The 27660-nt window shown below is 35.2% G+C and overlaps 2 long non-coding RNA genes across 2 annotated transcripts; one reads left to right on the top strand and one right to left on the bottom strand.

Annotated features, from left to right (window-relative positions):
* Positions 1 to 11617: 11617 nt before the first annotated feature.
* LOC111636929 lies at positions 11618 to 23428 on the bottom strand. The gene is made up of 4 exons (XR_002758618.1): positions 20480 to 23428; positions 12792 to 12883; positions 12568 to 12731; positions 11618 to 11824 (listed from the first exon to the last, which is right to left on the bottom strand). It is a non-coding gene; the product is annotated as an uncharacterized LOC111636929 (long non-coding RNA).
* A 2590-nt stretch (positions 23429 to 26018) lies between these two features.
* On the top strand, positions 26019 to 27262 carry LOC111636912. The gene is made up of 3 exons (XR_002758614.1): positions 26019 to 26752; positions 26857 to 27010; positions 27099 to 27262. It is a non-coding gene; the product is annotated as an uncharacterized LOC111636912 (long non-coding RNA).
* The last annotated feature ends 398 nt before the right edge of the window (positions 27263 to 27660 follow it).

Raw genomic sequence — 27660 nt, 5'->3', positions numbered from 1 at the left:
CTTTATATTATCAAATAACGAAAAAAGTAGCGCCATCGATTTTTCGCTTCTCGATAAATATTTCAAGACCGTTAAAAATAATAATATATTTTTCAATTCCTTCTTCCTTTAATGGCAATTATATAGGAGAAGTTTAAGGAAAACTCTCTGTTTTATTCAAGGTAAACTGTAAAACCTTGACATATCTTTTATTTTTTCCGATAATTACAATTTATTCATTATTCGATCAATGCAAATGAGTAAACAAAGAAGGGGGTAAGGTCGTGATTATAATCAACCATTGGCGTAACGTTATACGGGCTTGGAATCTTCGCTTGACATTCTTGTTTACTACTTGCAATGGCTGACGTCTTCTTCCATGATATTCCCTAAGGAGACAACTGTCAAGCTATTCTGCAAAGCGGCACCTATCAATGTATATCCGCACTTTTTCCTTTATTCCTATCGACAATATTTAGTTCATTGCCGACATTTTAATTAAACAACCTTGATGTCCGCTCTTTCTTACGTGTCCCATTGTATCAACGCAATCACAATGTATTCTTCCTCCTTCGAAAATCTCTGTGTTTACGGGCGAAAAACCAAGCAAGAATTTCCAAAATTGATTTCTATTCTCGTCTTTTTTCGCTTTATATCTAGAATAGGCGCGTGTTTCCAGATGAAGATAAAAGAACAAAGGGTAACGGGGGATCACGCTTCGATTGAGATTAAGGACAAAAGTGGCTGGTTAAATATTAAAAGTAGAAAATTAATCTAAAACAAAAGAAAATGCTATAATATACGATAATTATGGCCATTACAACGGTTGTTTAGACACTGGATTCGGATCCGTGGCTACGGGATACTCGACCGAATCTCGTTGCCTAATCCTTACTTTCACTTGGACACGTTCGAATTTCAGCCACTGGTGACGATTGTTTGATTCGACCCTCCTCCATCCCATACAGACGTTGTTTTTATATCCGCCAAACTGTAGGAGGTTATTTTGCATATAGGAGGATTGAAGAACGGAGGCAACCAGATACGTGTACCTCCACAGGCGAACGAGGTTTGAATTTCTCTTCCTTTCTGCCATTCGGTCGTTGACACGTCTCCCGCATTTCCGATTCCTTTTGTTTCCGGCTATCCGAGCCCAAAAGAATTATAACTTGTGAAAAAATCACATTTCTTGATGAGTCAATTGGGCAACGACCAATGATTTAAGGGGCTTTGAAAATTGAAAGGGTAACGATCCACAATCTTCGACTGCTGTTGGCATTATCTCAAGTAATTCTGGCAATATTCCTAAAATTTATAGGCATTTTGCTTTAATATATTATCAACTGTTAAACCAATGCAGTTAGACTTAAAGCCTATTAAAGAGATGCATTCAATTACCGTTTCTAAATTGCATCTTTAATATCGGAAAGAACTGTTTGTTCGACTGTTTTTGGAAAAAATCAATGGGGGTGTTACCTTTATCCCTCTGCCGTGTTTTTAAGACCGCGCGAGAAGCGTACATCATCAGAATGGTGTCGAAACGGAGCGTAACGAGCGATAACTCGATCGTATGTCCCTAGACGGCGGGAGAAAGAAAGAGAAAACAGTTATCGTACGTAAACAGCACCCAACGATAAACCTTGTGTAACGTTTGCTGGCAACACATTCTATCCATACAACATATATGGAAGAAAGATGGAGTAAATTCTTTATTTTTACAATGTTATTTGAATCATCGTTTCCATTAGCTGGTGTGTATATATTCGCGGAGTCATTGTTTGACTCGAACGAACGACAAACTGACAAACAGATTGACTCATCTATAAATTGTGCCTACGGCATTCGATTGGAATAAGTCGATTTAAGTGCACTTTGCATTGTCAAAAACCGATCATTTCCGATTGAACAAGAATCGAATTTTAATTATTTGCAGATAGAATTAAATTTAAATAAGTCTGTTATTAATATAAATGTAAAATTGTAGCTGTAAGCTTTTTTCTTTATTTGTCATTGGTTTAATGTTTCTTTCCTCTTTTTCCTTTTAACAGGACAAACTCGTGTGTGCTTTTACTGATTTCTATTGCCGATAGAACCTTTGACGATGATAGACGAATGGCATTAATTAATCATCATAATTTGTTTGCCCATAGTTCTCGTATTAGGAAACAAAGTCCGAATGGTGTTTAGCATACGTCTTGTACAATATCATTAAATGATCTTTGGCTCGGGGGTTAAATAATTGACGTTAATAGTTAAAAATATCGGATTTTTTCACGTGATTAAGCTGTACCCGATGCTCATTTGCTGTATAATTAGGTCACTTAAAGGTTTGCAGGCATAATCATTAGTAAATTTACATTATTTCCAATAGGTCTACCGTTCCGGGTTCTCTCCCTTTTCCTACAAAACCATTAGAGGTTTCCTTTTCTAACTCGTAAATCGAGTTAAGCCCTTGTAACAATGATCCCGATACCGACATCGACGATAATTTGACCATCGACTCGGCTTTTATACAATAAATAAATCGGTCGATAGGGTTTAAATAAGGACAACTTATATAAAAATTGTTTGCTTAAATCAATAAAGATGGTCATCGAGATAAGTTCCAGTTCTGTTTGAGCGTATATTAATAAGAAGGCGGGCAAAAAAGATGGAAATTTAACCGATAGTAATCAAAATAGTTTGCGTTTTTTTGGGTGATTATGTTTTTGGACTCGTTCGACGAGTATAACAGTCTAATTTTAGCCAATAGAAGCGAAACCAGTTGGATTTTACACCCCTTTAAATAGGAGACAGAGTAAGGTTTGCATTTCTATCCTCTTGTTACGCTGCGAAATGATCGAGTGGGGAATTCATTTCCCTAAATCGAGCATTTTTAAGGAATTTTCCCATCATCTATAACCTCGCGTTGAAATGAACCAAGCTACACTCCGTACACTCCCGTAATCCAGGGAAATTTGTGTAAAACGGAAGGGTAAATTTTCCTGTATTTTCGCGTTTAAATGGAAAGAAAAGGCTCATTTCGATAAATTGATATTTGCCAGTGGCTACACCCGAAGGATAACAAAGGGCTTTTATTTAATTATTAAACATAGCCTACAGGCTTTGTAATTTTACATAGATTTTTGTCCATCCTCGAAAATGGGTTCAGCGAACAGGTTCGTGTCCGTGGTATGTTGACCTCCCGCTGGAATTGGTGTCGATATGGAAGATAAAAATGCCTCAATCCTTCTTATGGGTGTAACGATACGATGGAAAGAGAAAAAAAGGATTGATTTAAATAAAACGATGTGGTCAAAGCTGGACGAATACTTTTTGTTGCCCCCTGGAGGGAACTGATTTCACATTCTACAATTATTGGATAAACGTGACAGGTCAAAATAATGATGTAAGCAGTAGCTAAAAAGTTCTTATCGCCAGTGGAAAGGAGCAGATGTGTGCATTAATAAAGAACACATCATTCAAACACCGACAAAAATTTTACCGTTTTCATTCGTAAAACATGAAAAATGACCTTGAGTCAAAGTTTCTTAACATCTGCATTTGGCCACGATATTCTCAAAATTAAACCAGTCTCAAACTCTGCCGACTTTCCGCACTGGAAAAAGATATTAAAACAAAGCAATTATATTTTTTAAATAATAACATCGCGCAGTGCATTGTTTTATAGCGGAAACACACCGCTTCCATCTGCATTAATGCTGCGGATATTCGTTAGTAGAACTGTAGATCGAGTACAACCAGGTGTCACGTGTCGACCTTGACAATGAACTCCTCATCTTCTATACGTATAGTGTTTTTTATACGTAATCTAGGGTGTGGTATTTCCTCTCTTGCCCCATCTACACCTCCGTCGCGGCTTGAAATTAAATGACGTCACGTGTCCTTCGTTTACGTAACGATCTCGGTTACTTCCACAACGTGAGAACCCGTTTTTTGCATAGATCTTGTGGAGTTACTTAATGAATAGAAATGTGTTGTCGGTTAACGAGAATCTTTTCCACCATGACGACGTACGAAAGGCTTGTAAAATATGAATTATATTTTTATAAATTCAAACGCTTCCTTCCCAGATATTTTTCTATGAAATTTACAAGCAACCATTCATTAATAATTGCCCGTAATAGGCATACAATTTCGCTCTCGTGTCGTCATTGTTTTTGTACATAATAACGCTGGGCTCGAATTGGTCAAGGCCGATGACAACTGCTTAAAATGCCCGTGTATTAATGAACCGGGAGGTAAAGGGGTGCAGCAGTTTTCTGAAAATCGTTTAGTCCCTTCTCTTCGCAGAATATCCCCTGTAGAGACGGTCGCTTAAGGGCAACAAATGAATTTACTTTTATCTGATAGAACATAATATAAACCTTCTACTTTAAAGGTTTGTAAATGTAACTTTTTGTCTTCTTTAAAGTAAAATTTTTTAAAGAAAATCCCAATGTTTAACTGTTGAAAGGGGAATACTAACAAATCTCGCCTGTTTAAATTTAATTCATTTTTAATTATATATTTTAATTTCATTTAATTATTTTAAGAAAGTTTTAATTTTGAAGCGAATTTTTCAACCCTCCAAGTATTAAAAATGCGTTTTTTTGACAAGAGAAAATCCATTTGGAACGTATTTGTCGATACAGCAATCTTCCCGTGTTAAACTTTATCTAAAGCTCTGTGCCTAAATACTCCTGGGAAACACACCTCGTACAAGAATGTGGCAGTGGTATTTCCGAAAAAGGACGTCACGTGATCAAGCACGAGAACCAAGGTCCAATTTTGTCCATAGATAAAGCCACCTGGCCGAGAACTGGAAATGTATTGTTTCAAATGCGATTGTTTACACTCCATTTCATCCCTCGAATGTCAACAGCCATTTTTTTAAAATTCATTTGCAGAACGATAAATTTTAAGTGAAGAGAATTAATGACACATCGAACAAGGAATTTGTGTCTGATTCCTTAATTAGAAAACCGTCCAGACGGATGATTACAAAAGGATTAGACTCGAATATCACAATGCAATTTTCAATTGGGATATATTCAACAAGACAAAGGTTGCCGACTAATTATTTCAACAATTTCTTATGTCAATATGAATGGGGATGTCGCCAAATTGTTTTAAACATATAAATTATTCTGTATTAATTAATCTAATTAGACTAAATTGATTCTGGAAAGAGTCCAATCAATCTTTAATTCTGGCTGGGATACGGTTTATACAGTATTTATAGTAACTCTACTCTAGGATATATAGATATAATTGTGTTTGACATTAACATTGTCGGGTATTGTTTCATTCATTGTTCATTTACCTGGTCTTAAGTTAAAAAGCGCTTTTACCGTTAATAGCTCCAACCCCGAGTGTTTACACATAAACGTGTAGGGGTTTAATTAATGGCTGGAAAATGCTGTCGTTAAAGATTCTTTAATCTCTTTAGCTAGTCCATGGCCACAACTGGCGAAAAAAGCAATCCGAACTCGTGTTCCTTAATAGTATAAAGGAGAAAGCGCTTCACTTAGGGAACAAGTTGTAATTTCTAGCGCGGTAATCAACGAAAAGCATTTAGAGAAAATTTTAATCTTTCGGTGGGTCGTTGGAGTTAAAGATCATCCACCCATTCTCATTTCATTCACGATTTAGTCTATCGTGACAGAACAAGTTAAACACGCCAGTTTCTAGTGTTGCTGTCATGTGGCGCGTGAGAACAATGCCACGCTTAACTCACGAAAGTGACACAGACGAGTTAAAGAAATCAGCCAAGGAGCAATAAAACAAGTTATTTTTCCTCTAAAAGTTTCTTTCCCGACAAAAATTGCCATCGTGTCGAATTTCCCCGAAAACAAACCATTCGAAATTCCCAATGTTCTGTTTAATGATTGGCTCTGAACTCTTCTATTACTGTTTATGAAAACCTGTACGGAGAAACGCCTATGACAATTGGACTTGTCACGTTGCCCGCCTGTCAAGGAAAGCTGTTGACAGCCAGCTGGTCACGCAGCTGGGGTCCGTCTCCTTTACACGACCCCTCCACGTCATTTCCGGGACGATTAGCCACTAAAACCCAAATGTTTTTCTTTTCGCCTATTATTTTAAATGTGTTATTAATTCCCTTTCTAAAATTACTCTCTGCTCGAATTTTACAATCAATAATTTAGCTTAAATTGTCTTTCCACCTGATTTCCTATAAACCATTGGAGGGATTTTAGGGAAACGAAAACCAACGAATTTTTCAGTTAACGTTTGTGCGCTGCTCGGGTCGAGCCACAAACAGACAAAAGAGCTTTCAAATTTGCCATTGGTCAAAAATAAATACATTCTCTCGTGCAAAACAAAACTGCAAAATGAAGACAAGGAAATGGCACAATGTTAGATAAAGAAAGAAGCTCGTTACGTACAAAATCATTGCTTACATAACCGTTATTGTATGAAGAATAAAACAAATTTTATTATCACGCTCAATATTCAAAGATGCATCCCACAACTTACAAATAAACGCTCTTTCTGTATGTGCCGTACAGTCGAACCTGTAATAACGGCCACCTCTAAACAAAGGCCATATTTTTGTTCCCCTCGGACACCGTCCACAATCGCCAACCAGTTAACATTTATGCTAATTTTATTCTTTTGGCTATTTTAAATTATTCACAACTTAAATAATTTAACACCCGATCAAACAAACTACCCATTTATCTTATGCAGATTATTATTTTTTAAATCGTTCGTATTATAACGCGTATATAATTTTGACGAACAACTGTAGATGTTTTGGAATTCGTCAGGTCAGACATACGGAGAAAGATTTCTTAGAAAAACACGTATTCTATGAGTTTCTTATAACAAAGAACGTGACTGATTGTTACCGCCTGACACATACACATGACAGTACGACACGTGTGTCTCTGGTGGTACCAAAAAAGCTCGGTGTTTTTCTATTAATAGAGAGCTTAATGTAGCACTACCGTTATGTGTTTGAAGAAAAATATGAAAAGATAAACGTTTCTGCTGTTTCTGAATTATTTATAAGGAAATTTTACTGGATATAGGTTGCAGTTTGTTTAACTCGTTTATTTATTCATTATCAAAGTACGGGAAGAAAATGGCGGAAGATAGCATTGTTAATCCCTTACCTTCTACGTACGATCGAATTTATTAACAACTAGATATATTTTGAACACCCGGAGGAAGGAATTAACACTGTTCTTTACCGTCGAGAAACAAGAGTGCCAGTAGTGTCAATTCCTTGAAAAAAAACACCGAGTTTGTTCTGTTTCTGTCGTGTCCCGGCAGCAAATCGAATTTTATCGTAGTCCTACCTAAACAAGATTTACGTAGATTTAATTAGGGATGAAAAAAATCGTCTCGGTTTCCAGAGTGTCACTGGTGTTAAACATGGCGTAACGCCTGGTGTTAGCTAAGAAAAAGTGGTGATTCGCTCTTGTTCATCAAAACGTCATAAAAGTAGACCTGGTCTAGATAGATGTGATATATTATAGTTTTGGATCTTATTGTCATCGTCGTTTGTCATCGTAGCCAATTACCTCAAACGCAACTGGCCGATAACTGCTACTGGATCCTATTTCTGTCTTTAACTGCTATGTAAGACCTACTTTCTAAAGTATTCTTACCTTATAGTTGCAATAATACTCGACATCTGTATAATTAACCCTATCGATCGAAGGCCAAATACTGTATAGAAAATTCTCGACAGATGGAACCACCAGCGATTTCCAAAATGGAGGAAGGACAAACGAGAAGGTATTTCGATGAATGAAATGAAATTACAACGTAAACAATAAGCTTTCGGAAGCTAAAATGGCAATAATATAAGACGTTTCTTTTATGAAAATTCCGATAATCGCCTAGATATACGGAGACTACATAAATGCGAATCCGATAGCCCTACCGAAGAGACATTTACGTATTTTCTTACATTTCAAATCACACGAAGAGCCGGATGTGGAAATAATAAAAAAGACAGAGACGAAATACAGGATGATATATTTATAAAGTAGGAAACGTTATATTAGCGTTAGTCGCCGCAGGGTCTCCACTACTGTCGGCGCCCTTGGGCTACATAAGTAAATCCCCCACCGTACGCGATAACGAAACTCTTTACGTTAATTAAACGGTACCAATGGACTAAATTAAGATAAAATTCGTAAATATTTAATTAGAGAATTTCCTAATAATCTAATGAAAATGATTATTTAGTTTCAGAAAATAATAAAACTCGAATTGTCTGGCAGAATTTATCCCATCAAAAATGAAAATTCGCTCGTAGGCGTGTAGTTTTAATCCTCCACCATGAGGAAGATAATGTTTACTCGACTGATATATTTAGACAGGTTGTCACCGGTTAAGTCTACAAGAAAGCGTACTCGAATATCTCCCGGTTTACATTGTATTAACTTGGTAGGCACAGTCCACGCCGACTTTGTTGCAACCACAAACCACTCTTCTGAATCTCCTTTCCCTATTTTATCCAACTTTTCTTATCACACATTGTCGTACGTCGCGTGGGCGATATAAAAGTTTCCACCAATTTTAAACGGTCGGACACTTCCAACGCACTCGAATACACATATTGAAGACTAAGTGTATCAGAATAATTTTCATCGTAATCGTATATCGTATTCGTCGCTATACATTTTTACAGGGCTAGACTTAAATAACATAAATAATGATACACGCACAAAAATGTCAGGCTTGTTAAGCTTACGCGCCTTCCTATTCCGTACTTGAAAATGGTTACGTAGTTTCGAATATTAATTTGTACATTGTAAGCCGGATAATTACGTTTAGCGCATGCACTAGCACATCTTTCTACCGGAAGTTTGGAAGAAAACAAGAGATATCCGCGTTTTTCTATAAGCACGGGTTACGGAAGGTTCCGTAACGCGTTGTCGATTTATTGCATTATATACCCAATAATCGCCGCGGCCTGTGGAAAAAATGGCTGGATTCCAAGGATTCGAAGGATGGCCGTAGTTGGCCGGGCTGCCTTGCGTTAATTTAATGGTCCTATATATTAAACACGCGCCGGGTAGAGAATGCCATTTTATAAATTACGATTTATATAAAAAATGTAGGTTATAAAAATTGAAATTACGAAAACAAGACCAGGTAGACGAATAACGAGAGTATTAAATCGGGACGGAACGTGCCTACTTTGATTTGCGGTGGAGGATAAAAATGGAATAATTAAGAGGTTTCCCGGTTAAACAGTAGGAATAAAGGCGAAGAAAATGGCATTTGTAAGCCGAGTCTACTCCAATCCATCGAACTAACTGCCATCGAGTATTTGACAAGAAAGCGTAGAAAGGAGCCAACGAAGCCAATTTAAGCTCTTCTTCTCCTCCTTTTTTCGTTTCGTGTCTCTTCTGACACTCGTAACGCTCGTCACTTCTCAGACGGTTCGATTGATCGACCACCCGATACCGGATACAAAATTTCTCGTTAGTCCAAAAAGTCTTAAAGTTAATGACGAATTAAAAATGCAAAACTTAATTAACTTGTACGTTTAAATATTTATCCGACGACTCCCGACCTTGTCTGACCTCGCGCACCGATTATCGATTATTAAGTCCGGTAGACATAATGACGTCGGACGAGCGGAAAGGTTAGAAGTTGCGGGACGAATCTTGTAGCGTGTGGGCTTGCACAGATAACATTGTAATTCTTTCGACAACCTTCTTAAGAACACAAGGAACAAGTGTAAAATAAGTCAAGAAAGAAAATTGCTTTTATTTAGGTTATATTTGTCAAACTTTTCTTTTTATGTAGTAAAAGTTTGATGAGGATTTTTATAAAATATCGATTTAACCGTTAAACGGGACGAAAAAAGCGCAATTGCCGGTGGATTAAATAATTATCAGCTACAAATATTCTCAATACATTTTTTAAACTATCGATGCGCGTTATAAATAGACGAAATTTTAATTCTTTGCCCGTTACGTTATTAAATATCGACTGGCATTGGAAGGAGAAACCAATCTGTCGCCCGGACCATTGACGAACACGTCGTGTGACAACTGTCACTAAGTTCCATTTCCAAACACACGCAACTTTTTCCCTCTGGCGGAATCCGTGTCCAAAAAATGTTCCTTTAAAAATTCTCCCGCTTTAATTAGGGTATTAATAATATACAATTTGTGTTTTTTAACAAATATATTTAACTATAACCTGATTTTTAAGTCACAGTCTCTGGCCCAATGAACGTACACGCGTTTCTTCTACATAATTTACTTTATTATTTTAACGCCTTAAAAGTCTTACAATGAGGTAACCTGGTTATACTTTATCGATAGAAATGTTTAAAATTACGCTTAATATCGTTTTCCCCCTTAAGCTTCGACCGTTTTAAATGATTAGATAACCATAGAAGAAACTGCTACATTATCGAAGGATGAGGGTGCGTAGATTAAGAAGAGCGTTCTCGCCTTAAACTTTCTTTAGTTTTTCGGGCTAAATAGTTTTTTATGACGCAATTTTCCATAATAGAACGGCCTTTCATTAATGAAATTATTAGAGATGCGGGCGTGCGTTATCGTCATCTTTCTCTACGGTTTTGCTATCTTTAATATAAGAGACATTACTAGACTTCTTTGGTTAGATGTAATACCCTTTTTCTCTTCTTCTTCTCGCATTCTTTGCCGTTATCGTCCATTTGCTTTATCTCTAGCTAAAGGCCTACAACTCACCGGCAGCATTAACCAGTTTTCCTCATCATTCTTTCGGTTCGGGCACCGACACGCGGAATTCCCCACCAATTTATCCTATTTTTTTTAAATGTCTTTTAATTGTAATTATAATTCTCCATTAACATTGACCCTAAAACTATAAACGTTAATAGTTCATTTAAATAATTGGTGGATACTTTTTATTTGAAAAAAATGTTTTTTCCATTTTACGGCGCATTTATTTCCTTCGAAATAAAAACGTTTTTATAGTGATGGTGAGTAAAATATATGCAGTGTCACGTGCTCGAAATGCAGTCTCATGCTGCGCGTGCTATACTAGCTACGGCCGAGTTTCGGATAAAATTTCCAGCGTGTATACACATGGAGACGGAATACTTTTTTATGTGTTGGGATTTTAAGCACTCCGCCGACCTAGATGTTGGCCACGCTACAATAGATGAGTTTGTCGCCATCTTAGCCGCAATTGATAGACTTTAACGTCTACATCGATGACAGGAATCTATAGTTCGGCTTTTGTGTAAAAAACGTGACCAAACCCGAGCAATTGTCGTTTGTAAAGGCAAAACAGACAGATTCTTCGGGATGAGTGAAGTTGGCTCTCTTCTTACTGCCCCAAAACTCCTTTTTTCTACTTTTTGCTTTATGAAACGTTCGTATTTTGACAAATTGCTTTTCGTTTGAAGCAATTCGAAGACCTTCTTCTTCTTTTCTCTTACAACTCGGTGACTGATTGCAGTTCCCGAACGTGATTTGAACTTTGATACACGTAATGGACTGAAGTATCGTGTTCTGAAGAAATAATAATAAAAAATAATAACGTTTTAATAATTTTATCCGCTTTAAATCCATACATGAGAGTAATTTATCTATAAAATAAGCTATTTTATAATCTTTACATACTGTTAGATAAATTGCAAAAAATAAATAAAAAGTCTTGTGACATTTTGACGAGGAAAGCAGCAAAATTCCAACGGTACCTGGCTTAAGTATGTTGGTGTCACGGTGAAAATGCAATTCGAAAATCGAGTTAAGAAAGAATTTTTTGCATTTTTTAAATTTCCTGTTAAATTCTGAAGACGTTGGTTACGTAATTACACGTAAATGGGGGTCGTAAATGGAGTCGAAGAAGCCTGGTCAATGTCCTTCTTAATCTAAATTAGTGACGTTAATGATGACGTAAGTTCATTACTCGATAATAGCCCAACTGTCAAATTTAGGTCTATATAAAAATCTATACGCCATGTATACCCTTTTTTATATATATATTATAGAAAGTAAGCCTTAAAAATAAAAGAAAAATTCGATACGTTAGGTCTTTCTTGGCTTACATTTTAATGATATTTTTTTCTTTCAACTTTATAAAAATTCTATACGTAATCTCAAATTTGTAAATTATATTTAATACTTATATGGCAACATTTTTATTTCTCAACCTTTATTCGAAATAATTTTAATCTTTGCAATTGCAGAAATAGAAAAAAATTGAGATATTTAAAAATTAATAATCAAAAATAGGTCGAGACACCATTTCCTCGTATTAACGGGCATAAAACATGTAAAAAACTTAATTAGTCCAATGTTTATCATTTTGGCGTTGACAAGTGTGCCTTTGTATTTTACATATGTTAAGTTTACCAACAGGTAGAGCGCGATCCCTCGGAGGTTCCCGGCCATGTTAACGTAATAAAAGAGCAGCAGCCAGCGAAAGAAACGTCGGAAAAGACTAATCTTAGAAACGTTTACAATTTTCTTAATCATAAAAGCCAATTTTATGTATTGATAAAATTTACCTGTCTTAATTAAAGACATTTAAAATGAAAAGAATAATCTAGATGTAAATGAATGAAAATACAGCCTACTATTCAAAGATTTCATTTTGCTTTTCTTTACTTACATTTTACAATATTTGAACGTGTTTTTTTCTATTCATCGGCGTGCGGATTGGCAGAAACGATGACGATTGCCAAGAAAATTGGATCGTAAATAGATTATTATTAAATATTTCTTTAAAAGCATCCGTCCAGTACGTTGATGCATTAAATTTATCTTTATAATAAGCTTAAATCGAATAAAGTAAGGTATTTTTCGACACTACTAAAGAAAAAAGTGGCCACATACCTCGTGCGCCTACCCAAATTGTAACGCAAAACTTAACCCCTCTCGGCGTATAATGAGATCTTTTTAAAATGATAAGTTTCGCATTCCTCAATCTGGAAAATATTCAAATAAATCCATCCTTAACGGAGATTTAAAGGAGGAAAACATAATCGAGTCGTATCATTAATAAACATGAAACTAACTGGATCATAATAATGGATAAACTAGAAACTCAATTAAATATGAATAATTTAACTTGTTTACATTTAGGAAGATAAATAGTATTAATTATTTTGTATAAATTGCCAACTCGACTTACGATCCTTTGTGAAAAAACGTCGAGTCCCTTCGGATTTTTCAAAAATGATTAAATTATAATTTTAAATGTTAAACTAAGATGATTTCCAGTTATTTTAAGAGTATTTAAACTTTTGCCGCAAAAAACGCCTTGTAAGAAGTTGATGAGATTGATTCTAAGCGTATTGCAAAGGGCGAAAAAATCTCTTTATAGGCCTTGGTTATACCGGTTGGTTGTTAAAGAATGTTTTTGTTATACCGGTTTTTTACAAACTAAAACTACATTCCGCTCCTTCTCGCGATTCCGGTTCCTCATTCAATGCGATCTCGCCACGACAAAAGCCATGGATCGCAAATCAAAGACCCGACAATTCGCAGCATTTCTACTCGGATACAACATTGTTTATCTCTTCTCGATAACAATTATTACAGCCATTTGAAATTAATGCCATTATTGCCAAGCATCGTTTACGTAAAAGATTTCAATGTCATTTTGTTACGGTTAATTTCGGTGTTTGCTTAAGTGTGTAAGATTTGTGGTCATCAATCGCTTCCAGGTTTAATTGTTCGTGTGATACGCGGAAGCTTAAACACTGGCCGGGATTAACTCAATCGCCGTGTTAAAGCACTCGAGAATCGCTTCGGATGATAAAATCCTATCTAAATCTGCATTTAAAACGGCTAAGAAAGGGGACCCCGGGCACCGAGGAAGTAAAACCCTATACAATGTTTACTTTAATATGACAATTTAATTTACTATAGGACCCCCAATGTATATTTCGCTCTAGATTTCTGGGCAGCCCTACGTATACAAAATATCAGTTCATCACACGAAATCAGCATCGATTGAAGGAAACGGTTTAGCCAACGTAGAATATATTTGAAGGAGAGACGGAAAGGGACGGAAGTAGCCCCTTTAGCCAGTAGAGGATTCGCTTATTAGAGGTTCAAACCAGCAAAACTTAGATTTCCTTACCTGTTTAATCCATGTCGGAAGTAGACGAAGTAATAAAAAGAAGGAAACGTTGCCTACTTTAATGACTCGGATATTCCAAAGCCGTAACAATGGAAATATGGGAAAAAGTCGAAATCATGCGTGGATAATAGAAAACTATTGATAATTCGGGATAGTCGCAGTTAAACCTCATCCATTATCGTGTCCATACAACATTAGAGTAACGATTAATGATACTATGCGATAGAAATTCGCATTAAAGGCGGCAATTCGATGGTCTTCATTTCATTATGATCGTGCGTCGTGTCTAAATGATAGACATATGGATTGAATGCTCCAACCCGCACTCCAAATGAATTAATTGTATAAACATTGCTTATAAAATATTCATTCTGTTGTTGCCATTGTCAAGTACTTAAGGCTTTTTTGTAATGATTAAGAGCGGTAAAAATCAATTATTTTAAGTAAGAGTGTCGAGATTCCTTTCGTAGATACATTAGAGTGGGTCGACAATCGAATTACCGAAAGGAAAATTCAATTTTCGTACTTGTTCGATACTAAACACAAGTTGAAATTTCGATTAAACCTCTTAAATTAACGAAGAAAACTTAACTTTACCCACGATAATTTACGACAGCGCTATTTTTTCATCTTCTCGGAGCCCGATATGCGAAAAATATAAAGTTGTTATTGCTGTTTTCTTAACGATAAATCCCCGAAGAATCGTGGCAAAAAAATGCCGCTTTGATACGTTCTCTAAGCTTAATTCTTCAGGATTTCCGAATGACGTTTCGAGTTATTTATTCTATAAACAACGCGATTCTTAAGAGGAGTCGAGCAAACTTTACTTATTTACCTGCGAAACTGCCAAATATTTGAAAATACAGTAGTTAGAAAGGCAAGATGGAGCCCGGTATCCATCTGGTGAAGAAGTGAAAGATGATGATGGAAGCCATTGTTGTTACGACGTCAGCTAGGAAAGAGTGCAATCGTTTTTCAAATCAATAAATAGTGATGCCTCCGGGGGTATATGATATAATATTAATATACCGCTTTTAGGAAATGATCAAAATGAAATATTTGAGGTAAGATGACAAGACCGTCTTACATCCATTTATAGTAAGTAATATTTCGAGATTGATATTGTCTTGTATCCTATTGCCGAGTGAGAAATATGAATAGAGTGGGCGTAAATAAATGATTTTAATGATTTCCATTTGGGTGTAAAGGTTTGTTTCCATTTTTTATGCCCATTTCTAACACAATCAATGCGGGTACTCGCGTATGGCACCGGGTTCTCTAATCACTAACTCCATTCGAATCATTCATACATTTATTTGCATTATCCCTTACAACACTGGCAAATGTATTATGGTAGTGTACAGTACGTGTACGAATTTTACGATAAAGTAGGAATAATTTAACTCTTTCTTTTCGAAATTACATACAAAAGGAAAGATTATGAAAGGCTAAACAAGGAAAATAAACTGTATTGCAAAATATACTCACGCAATTTTATAGAATTTAACTCTCCTATTTTTGTTTTATTTCATAAACTTAACCAGGAAACTTGGAAGATTTGATGGTGATGATAAATTTTCCAATATTCTTATTGAATAACACGAAACGTCTGAGGTAAAATCATTTAATAGCGTTAAAATTAACAACATTTATGTATTATTTAAGAAATAAACTGACATTCACTAGGGAAAGAAGAATTTTTTCTGCATGATTACCAAAGTTTTTACCTATTTCAATCACGTGTAGTAAATAATCAGGGTTTAAATCCAACTTTCGGAGACAATTATGTCGTCACGCGTGATACCCCAGTAAGTCGAATGCAATAAAAAGTTTACTACGCTCCGCATTGAAAAGTATTAATGACGGGTTTAAAATTATGTAATGCGAGATATTAGTGTTATTTAAATGTGTATCGCCCTAGTCCAATTGGCATAAAACCAATTTTCCTGCACACAATACCTGGAGATGGCAGAAAGTAGAGGACTATAACAGCACGTCCCTACGGTTTCGATGGTATTTCGCGAAGATTCCTTAAGGTCTTGTATATCAAATAGTTGCGTAAGATAAAGGAGCGTTTACAATAGATTGAAAATCTCCAACTATTCAACTAGTTGTCATCCAAAAATAGAAAAAAGAATTGGAAAACTGGAACGAGTTTCGATGCTATTATTATTGTGAATCGACGCTTGGAAGCGAGCCAGATACCAAATGACTGAGGCTGTACAGCCTGCCGAGTTAATTTGATGACGGATCGGACATCCAACTTCTGCACTTACACAAATCAATGTCCTCTGTTGAGACAGCATCTTATCTCCCCCCTTACCATTCTTTGATGATCACGATGCCTAATTGACAGCTAATGCGCCCACATCCCGACTGAATTTTTGACTCTTCTACATTTCTGACATTGGCATTTAGGGGATAAGGTGCTCCAACGTCCAACATTGGCCGTCTTCTGTCGAGACGTCTCACTATTTGGACAGATTTTTCTGTTTATGATCTTAAAAAAAGTGTCCGATGTTGAGAAATTTTCGTTTTTAACATTGTATAACATTTTTTATGGAATATAAATTGATCCCAAACTCTGTTTAAGCGGCATCGTCTTACTGTTTTCCGATACTAATTATATACATAATTAACAATTACCATCCTTTCTTGCCATGGCGTGTGACTTATAAACTCTACAAGAAAAGTTTCAATTTTAACGGGAAACTCTTCAACTAATAGCAATTAATGCATCCAGATTGTAATAGTTTTCTGATTTCACAGGATTAGTATTATCTTATCATCCCTTACATTCGGTATATCTTCAAAGATATCTGGCCACTTTTATTCTACTAGAGATTTTAAAGAGAATTGGAAAAGTATAGATTGACGAGACACACCCACAGGATATATCTTTATAGAGAAACGAAAGCGCACCACAAAGATATTGCTGTCAGGATAGAGACTCACATCCTGCTAAAAACGTATCCTTCTATATCCAGAGGATATGAGTTTCTTCCAAGATAACTGCAGGATTATTACTAAAGATAAGAGAAAATCTATCGACTAGGAGATATTCCTCTATACGTTGCTATAAAAGATATACGTAACCCGAGACAAGCAGGTAAAACTTATATTACTCTAAATTAATATTTTATACATTTAAGAATAGAAGTTTAGTAAGAGTTTGTCGGACGTGATGGCCAAAATTCTGGTATCGATAATTTATGCAACATTAAAATCATTCAGTCGGATGCTAGGCGCAACAAAACAATGGTTTTTTTCGGGGTTATCAATCTAGTTGTACAAGGTCAAAGTTAAAAAAAAGAAAATGGCAGAGAAAAAGAATCTTTCCATCCGAGTCAGGAAACATCCAGTTCCTGTTTTGGCTTATACTTTCTAAGAATTAGAGGCTTGGTAAGATGACAAAAGTAAACACTCTTTCCGTTCTGTTTTATCCAATAAATACGATAGATATTACGTGAGATGACAGATGAAGGTTTCTTAGAAAGATATATATAAAAATCGAAGAGTAAATTATCGGTCAGACATCCTTACTAACGTTACAATTTCCCAAGATCGTACGAGACTATCGATACGTATATATTATTCATAATTGTGTAAACAAATCTTTGTTGGCTCCGGCCTAATTAGTTTCAGTACAAATGGCGTACTGACAGCGGCCAGTGAAGTTTGACTTTAAATATAAGCAATTTAAATGAATTTCGAATTAAAAACCCGCTATTTTAAGCGCGTTAAACTGGAAATTTTGCTTTAGTTCAATCTGTATATTAGAAAATGTCTTATAAATTCGAAAATAGACGAGTGAAAGTGCAGACAAACGTCTGCGCACCAGTCGCAAACACACAGACTAACGTATTGATTAAAGTACTTTTGGAGTTATGTTGGCAAAGTTGCTCGCGACTGTCTGGCACTTCGTAGTGGTTTTCGATGTTACGTCGTTAAAATTTCCTGTTGAGCCGCAACCGTCTTATTAGGAATATATCTTTAACCCCTGGATTTTTTCTTCTCCTTCTTCCTTCGACGTTTCACCTTTACCCGATGGATTTTGCTTATTCAATCGTCGTCTCTGCCATTTATTCTATGCCACTAGAAATTCGAGCGTGATAACACATCGATTAAAAGTGATGCGAAGGATATTTTCGTCCGTAGCCTTGAACTATTTGTGCCTGGTTATTAATATTTTTCCGCCTTTAAAATGGCTATTTGCTTTTTAAAAGCGTATTTCCATTGGTTAAAGTCGGACGAAAGACGGAAATACGCATGGTTTCTAGTTATGTTAGGTGGATGCTAACTGGTGAAAATAGCAGGAATCGTTGCAGTTTCTTTTAAAGGTCGGATGCGAGTATTTATAAGGAAACGGCGCTAAAATAAGAGAGTTTAGCGAACTCGCTAGTGTCTCCATCTAGTTAACGACGGTCGCACTAAGAATTTTCATCTTCTTCCACTACAATACAGAAAAGCGTTTATCATTGCAGCTTCTTTGGACGGAAAATGAATCAGAAAATAAGCGATTTAAGGAGAACGTTAGAGGTATTGTTCGACCGTATCTAACGCAATTAACCTAGATCCGTGACAGTGGACTGTCAATTCGACCTTCCATCCAAATTTCTTTTACTTTTCTCTAATTATTTCTCCCTCCCTATTGGAAAAACATGGAAAATAATGGCATTACTTTGGATATTTTAACGTAAATATTTATGCCAGAGTCATCTTTCTAATTAAAGATTCTTTGGGAACATTTCGCATTCTCAGTTAAGCTGGCAGAGTGCATTGTTAGTGTCTGGAAAAGTGCCAAACGACAAGTATTCAATGCGCTGTTACTATGCTCCAGAAGTTACATTTTATGACAACTTTAAAGAGGATTTATTTAGATAAAGGCATAATTTGTCTTCTATTCATACATCTTACTTATTGGAGCCGTACGATATCGAATGTCGCGTAACGCTTACCTCATCCACATATTCTTCGCATCCCTTTATTAAGAATTCTTACAAGTTTCTACGGCGCTAAACGAGTCGTGTTGCGAATGGGAAGCAGGAAAAGCCGGTGGCAAACGACACTCGCAATCCCGTATTACATTGATAAAGACGAAAGAATAAATAAACAAATAAATGTGCATTGATTGCAATAAACGAAGATGTGGCGTTTGAAAACCCGAATATCTCACAAGGACGGTTACATTAAAGAGAATAATTCGTGGAAGAATGGTTAATCTGCTACTATCAATTCTATAAATAGGATATTGACTCGCCACTGATTTATAGCGTACGTTATGTGAATACATAGATCACCCCAACCAGGTGCGAACCATTGGAAAAAAACCAGAACTGGTTTTACGTATTCCGGTTTTTGACTTTTTACATCTCTAAATACACACCGCGCATTCAGGGAATCTAGTTGTAGGATCACGTGACGACGGGGATCACCGACCTCTTCTGGTCCGAACCTCGGGATTCGAAAAAATCACGCGAACGTCGTATCTGTCTGGACTCCCAGGTGTCGCTGGTTGAAAAAATCACGTGTATCCACCTATAAATATTCCCCTGGACGAGCAACAGACGTTTAGCGTGTGACTCATTCGGCATACATTGTTTTATTGCAGAGTTCAATCGCCTCTGTACAGTACCTAACGTTTTAAAAGTGTTGCGGCCAAAAAAGAGCAAAGACGTATTCCATCATTTTTCGAAAGATAACCCGAGTTATTATGATTGGAAATTAATGGATAAATCGGCGCAGACAATTACGATCTATTAACGAGTTGTAGAGAATGGAGACAGAAAAGGAACTAAGAACAGCTGGCGAGACAAGGACCAAGAATTGATGTCTAATAACCACGCCCTCCAATCGTGACTTTCGTTTGCCGTTAGAAAAGACTCGTCTATTCTTTTCCTGCCACTTGAAATTCTTAAATTTACATTTATTAAACTTATAGAAAACCCATTCAATTCTCCTGTCTCCGTCCGCAGTATCCTCGTATCGGACAACCGCGTGCTGGAATATGACTAAAAGTATAACCGGCATTAAATTAACAAATGAACTCGTATAACTAATATATAACTACTGGCAAGCTCTGTCAACTAGTAAATTGCGACAAGTCTAACCTCTCGCTGTATGCAACAAGATTATAACTCTTTAAATAACGACCAACTGCATAGTTATTTATCATATAAAACTATTAAATTTTTTTAAAAACTTCTCTGTCATTTATTGTTAAAACTTAACGATCTTCGATACCAACGCCCAATACAATAACAATTAAAATATTAGTTAATTCTCAGTCAAAAGCCACGAAATTCATCTTTTCTCAACGAGAAATGAAAAAATAATTGCGGATATTATCTTTAAACTTTAATAAATGTCGCGAGTATCATTCGTTAGTCATATTTATAGAATATATCGAGTTATATCGACTAATAATTCTTCTTACGTCTTTATGACAAAAAGCCAGCATAAATCGAGGCCTCCTTCGCTTAATCAAAGCTAAGGCCATTATCTTATCCCCGGTTGTGCCGAAACTAAATAAAAATTCCTAACAATATCATATAATAATGGTGGATCCAGAGCCGAATTTAGAATTGTTACGGCCCTATGCCGACAACGCGCAAGAAACTCCTCCTTCTCGGCCGAATAAACTGCTTTGAGAATAAAACGAGGCCCTAAGCCCTAGCTTCATTAGCTTATATGTGCACCGGCGGGCCCTTTAAATATTTTTTTGGTACTTTTAATTATGTTATATTTTAATTTTTCTGCGTATTCCTTAGAGGAAATAAAATAGATGTCAAAGTATATAATGGATGCGCTTATCTTTTACTTTGGCTATTCTTGGGATAGAAGTAAGAAAACAGGATACCGCGGATGGACGGATATCCAACCAGATAATGTATTGTCAAAACAAAAGACGTGACAGTCGTATATGACGATGGCCGAAAATATAACGAAAGGCTCAAGGATAACAGTTTCGAAATTTAAATTTATGAGTTAAAAATGTTATCATTTCGGCGTAAATTTCCTTATTAATTTCGACAGAAATTTCCCTATTCTAACCTTATTATTAATTACGATACACGTATATTTTCCTGGCGAAAATAAATTATGATCACACGTTTCGATCGTACGAGTTTATACATTTTATATTTTTAATAAAATATATAAATATTAAAGAGGATTAGTGCCAAAGCAGAAACTTTTTACATTTGTTTTTTAAAAAAGGATAAACTCCTTCTTCAATTTTGTTTCGGGCAAAAACAAAAGACGACAATTTCTTTTTCAAATTTCGGGTTATGTTAATTAGACGAAAGCCAAAGTCGCACTTTTTGAAATTTTTATTTGACAATTTATGCCGAGGATTACTCAAACATTTAATTGCCAACTCGACCACTTTGTAAATTAAGTTTTCTTAAAGGAACGAGATATTTAAACACAGTTTTTACGGTAATATATGATCATTTAGTGGGATTGCGTATCCCACCAATGGTACTGACACTGTGACGTATGGGCCTAAATCTACTCAAATTGCTGGTTGTGACACCAGACCGGCTCTCTTCCCCATCAAATTCTGTCTCGTAATAAGGCTATTACTAATAATATCGTCGAGTATTTAAGTTGTCGCTTTATCCAAACGTTTTTGCATATAGTAATATCGCCTTTAAAAACCTTACTTCCAAGAAAATAATAAACGTAAATTATGTTTCCCAATTAAAATACATAAAATTACGTGTTCGGGGCCGTATCGGAAAGTAATAAATTACAAATTTCCATTGCATTTTATTAATTATTATCTCGACGTAACGATAAGATTCGTTAGAAATTTATCCTTTACACCGAGCAGAATTGGAATTATTTTCTTATGAATTATTAATTATTTTTACTAAAACATTTCGTCGGAAGAATTCATTAACAATCGAATATCCGTTACCGTTTGTTACTTAAGACCAGTCTTGACTTTATCTCGCATAATTAAGGCCATCGTTTCGATGAATAAATATTAAAAAAGGCTCGAGATTAATTTCCAGCTTTTTAATACAGTATATCGGCAAATAATTAAACCCTTGGCTCTAACGTCGATGCAATAAATTTAAACCGCAACTAGGCTAATGCCTAGGAAATTTTATAACAAAATAATCCACCTTTCTATCTGTTATAATTTCCAAGTAACTAAATTCATTTTCTCTTTTAAATATTTATACTTTAATATATTCTAGTTTTCCTATACTGTACTTAATTTTATATTATCCAATCTATCTTCTTTTTATATATTAATACATCCACCCACACACACATTATACATATATAGGCTATGTATGCCATTGGCGTTTGAGGACTGTTTACCAGGGCGGAAGGGGTTGATTTTACACAAATACAAACACAAGTATCAATTTTTAGTGTCCGTCACCGATTTGTTAGGGGACTGTCGATTACTTACGTGTGGAGTTTGAGGAACGGAGGCAGTCTATATCGGCGTTTCGCAAACTTTTCCTACGATGGAACACTCGATAAATTCGAACACCTTGTCCGTTTTGTACAGTACACGAAGGTAGAAATAAAATAAATAAGAAAATCTAAGCGTTAAGAAAAACCAAATATTTATTCTCAAATGTTAATTATTTAAAGCAAAACACAAAAATAGCAAAATAAACTAGCGTATATATGAGGTAAAATTACCTTCTTAATGGCTTCGATGTTTTCTGAATCTGTATCCAGTCGCGCCGTCTCATTAACAAATGTACAGTACAGTATATACAGTGGGTGATCGGTTAGCGAACGGATCGGATAACGAACAGATCGGACAACGAACACGAGAAGAAGCGACGTAAAATAATGAATAGCGATTGGTCTTCCCTCGTCTTCCGGCAACAATTCGGAATGTGGAAAACGTCGACATCGACGCTCAAGCCGGTATACACCGATCGGATAGTATTCCTCCGAACTTTGAAGCTCTCCCTTGTAATTCCAGCCTTTTACTTTTCTGACAAAACAATTCTTTTATGTATTGGCGAGACTGTCGGGTAGGGCAGGATTTTCCTTCGTAAACGGCGTGTTTCGTTCCAAGTGTCTACCAAGTTAACCGGGACCAAAGAACTGTTCGCTAGTGTTTTATTACACGAAACACATTAAATCGGGAGCACCCGTATTACCAATATACGCAAATGCAACATTTAAATAACTTTCAGCGCACTCTTAGATGACATTTGTTCTTAATACTAGATTTTGAAGAAATCGGTTTGTAACTTCATTTCTTCTCCAATCGTAAACGCGTTAAACTTCCTATTTTAATCGAGAATCAGTGGATAATTTTTCAATATATAAATTCCAACATTTGTTACAGATATAATGGAAACAAACATAATTGTTTTATAAAGTAACTTTAGAAATGAAAAATGATAAGACTATAAATAAGAAATTCCAAATAATATAATAGTAAATGAATAATACAAAAAAGTAAAAAAGACTTGGACACACAATCGTAACGATAATAAACCGTGCGAAATAATGTAAAAACAATTTGATGAGAAAAAGTAAACACTGGCAAATGAATCAGATACGTGGTTAAATATAATATAAAATGTCGAAAGCACTAATGCCAAAATAAACGTTAAAAATGTTCCGGACTCGTAGGAATTATCATCATTTTCCGGCAATGTTTTTAGTGTTATCGGTGCCATACGAATTTCTTCTTATAAACCTACTTACTGCGTCAGTTGGTCCGTCGACTATTCTACACGTAACCGGCAACGGCTGAAATTTTTCATTTATTTCATTTAAAATAACAGGCCATCATCGGGTGACAAATGCAACTTTCGCACATTATAAACTCAAAATACAAAATAACTATACTAAATATCGCCTTATTTTATTATTCATATTAATATAGCTTGGACGTATTTTGTATTTCGAATTGAACGCAATTTAAAATATACGCTCTCCACCTCAAATTAGTACTGTAACGTCTATCGACTGCTTTCGGGGGAAGGTTTCCGTATCCGGTCTTCTCTTTCATCCATACAACTCCGTTCCCGGGATTAAGGAAAGACGGCATTTATAGGTCTATGATTTTTTTCAAATTGCGGCCCAATAAAAGGTTGGCTAAAAGTACATGGTTGTACACGACTGAAAAATGTATGTTATGATTCGATAATTAATGGACGGTGGATCTTTTCGCTTTTCCCGAATTTCTCTCGTTGCTTCCCCACTCGTACGTCCACGTATACATACATTTATTTATTTTTATAATTTAGTGCCAATTAAGCGACGTAAGTAACATATAAGATTGATCAAAGTTATTTTGTTACAAACTGAAAATTTATGGTTAAACGTACAGTACATTATATTTACGTGTATAGGTCAGTGTACATTTTAGCCATAAATTTTTTGGTTTGTAATTAAATAACTAGCGAAATCTGTATGTTTATTTAGCTTAATTGGCATTAAATTATAAAAACAATTGCAAACAGAATACGTGGCGGTATAATTTGAATTATAAGAAATGAAAAAGACGCGTAAATAATTTAGCGTTTTTACTATTTAAAATGAATGTTTTTGAAGATTTTGTATGGTCGTATCGATGATTAATTCTACCATTATATTATATATTTTAATACGATTGGTACAAAAGAAGAAAGATTAATGGTTAATATTGTTAAAGACCGTTAAGATCGACCTTTTGAATTTGCTCCCTTTCAATTTTACAACAGTTTAAACGCGTGTCTGGTGATATAAAATTAAAAACACGTTCGAGAGATCGTTGGCAATTAAGATAAAAGTTTCGAGCAATTACCGAAACGTAACACGACGATTCCATTAATAATGTCAATGACTCGCTTGTCCAATCGTAACGTTTTACTTAACATCCGCGCTCTAATAAATGCCGTTGTTTTATACTTTCTTCCCCAAAGAAAGCCGAGTTTTGCCTAAAAATTCTACCAATAACTGTACCTAAACCAACGTCTAGCGAAGATATCGTAGACATTTAATATCGAATTAATATAATTAATTAAAAACGAAAAGACACCGTATATTTGTAGATGAAAATTTGATGAACAAAATAAACTTAATCGTTACAGCAATGATATTAAATTTTCAAAGTATTTCCATTAAATATGTGCACAAATGATTTTAATTATTAGTGCTTCTTGCTTTTTAATTAAACTTAAATGTATATATTTATTTTTGCCAGACACGTCTAATTAAAATGTTAAAATATCTGTAAATAGAAAAATCTTGTATCTCTTACCGCATTGCGCTTCGGATACAATACCAATGATTCCATTACGTACACATATTGTTATAAAAACGATGGGCAAAAGTCAGTTAACATTTAATATATCAATGGCAGCATTTGAAAAGCAATTTTTAAACGCATCCTTATAAGTTTAATGTAGATTTTAAGAGAAACGTAACAACTAATTTGATGGGTTCTTCAATTTTGATTAAGTACAACTTGTATTTTAATAAATTATACGAAAAATCATTAAATTCCAAGCATTTATTACTATTGAGATAATCAGAAATTTTTCAAACTTCGGTCATTATCGCGCTCCATATTTAAAAGTGGATTAGCTCTATTAAACTAGATAAACTGGGATGAGAATTCGGGTTAGGAAGGTTTAGGTTACTCGTTCGTACGTCATTATTAATTAGCATTTAATAGACCCGTTGGAAAACCCGAGTGCATTTTGGTAAATGCGCTAATATAAAGAAAAAAGCAGATTTCGGCCCAATCACCGAATGACATTAGTCCGTAGTCGTGTTAAGAGCCGTTATTTGGTCGGTGGTGGCAAATAGGCAAAGATGCTAACGACGGCACCAAATGTTTCCGATCGAAATCGAATTGCCAATTTAAGTCCGACTATTACCAACCTGCCGCAATCAATGCATTTAATACGTTATTGGCAACGATTTTGAAATTTCCTTAGAAAATCTATTATCGTTTTTCGTCGTTGGACGGCGAAATGTTCATTAAAGCGCTTAATTCATAGATAGGCTACGAGCGGTGTTCCTCCTGTACACTTAGGACGAGTAAGATTTGCGGATACGAATCGTTAGTTCTAGCAGCGAGTCTTTGGGAAAAGAAAATCAGGCAATTCGATTGCAACTTTTGGGAATTCGTTTCTCGTAGAAACAATTCGATTTGCGTCTGTAATTAGAAGAGCGACTTGGTACAGCGCTGACTATTGAGCAGTAATTATTAACTTTTTTACAGGAAAAAGAGCGAGCGATAATTAATTCCAGTAGGCCGCTTTTTAGTAAACAAGATCTTATAAATTGTACATTATTTACGGCGAGCATTTCTTAGTAATAAAAATAATTTATATTTTTCCATATTTCTTACTAAATTATATGGAACATTTCGTATAATATAAAAATTTATCGCTTGTTGACCGACTATTTATTGATCTCTTGTTATGTCATTAATAATGAGATTTTGATGATATAACTGGCTGGCTGTCATTCTCAATATTAGATCGTAATTCCTTTCAGGATGGAAGAGTTAATTTCCCCTTTTTATATCCTATAATTCAATCCGATTTTTATCTAAACTCGACGAGATTTTTGTCCCAACGTTCTCGTAAATATCAAAAACTTTTCCGTACGCAAATTCAAATCTATGGACAATTTACCAACCTAAGTTCTTCGTCTTTAACCCAACCGTCAATATTAGATTTATTTAATGAAAGTTATGCTGATAATTCCTATCAAGATTGTAAGTTATTAATGCAGTAATTTAATTATAAAAATTATTCGTGGTTATTGTCTATAAAAGTATTTTATGACATACATTTACTTAGGATTAATACATATTTCTAGCCCACCTGGCGACACTTTATCGGAGGTTAACGAAAAACGAATAGTGAAGTAGACCGTTTTAAAATAAAAGTACTTTCTGATCCTTTATTAATATTTTTGTTCTTCCACGCTCATAAAGGGTAAAGATTTTCGCATCAATAAAAAAGTCAAAGTGGTAACTTATATTTTCCTATTACATTTGGCAATTTTTACCTACCATCTAATGGAATGCCAATGCTAATGAAAAGATGTTTTCTAAATAGGCTACTTCTATTGAAAACAACATATTGTGATTTCTATCGTTTCAATTTAAAGATGAAAATACCGACAGTTAACTCTGGCTTTATTGTTGCTGTAATGTCCTTCGTTTGCAGGAAACCAATTGGCACGTCCATTATTTCGTATCTTTCCTTAAAAAAATTACGTATTGTAATTTTTTATATCCGCCATGCTATAAAGAAGAGAAAATCACACGGGCCCGACAAGACTTTATTTACATTGCAGTAGTTGCTAGGTTCGCGCCTAGATATCGTTACAACTCGTTTGGCATTCTAAATAAACACAAACGTTCCGGGGATTTTTATCAACCTTCAATTAGTTTTAATCTAGTTTAGAGGAATGCCTTATGCTGTCATCTCACGTTTTCTTTTATAACAATGTGTAAAACTTTACAAACTTTTGATAGTAAATGTGTAGATATGACTTTTTAATGGAGAAATCGGCAGATGTGAAGGATTACAGAAATTAGGTCAGTCGATTCTTTAAAAAAGATAACATTAATGGCTACGTGAAAATCTATCGACATTGGAGATGGAGTGCAGTTAT

Source organism: Centruroides sculpturatus, unplaced genomic scaffold, assembly GCF_000671375.1.
Source record: "Centruroides sculpturatus isolate CEXI.00-Female unplaced genomic scaffold, Cexi_2.0 scaffold128, whole genome shotgun sequence".
NCBI classification, from domain to species: Eukaryota; Metazoa; Arthropoda; class Arachnida; order Scorpiones; family Buthidae; genus Centruroides; species Centruroides sculpturatus.
The sequence above is the reverse complement of the archived record's forward strand: the minus strand, read 5'-3'. Positions and strand labels throughout refer to the sequence as shown.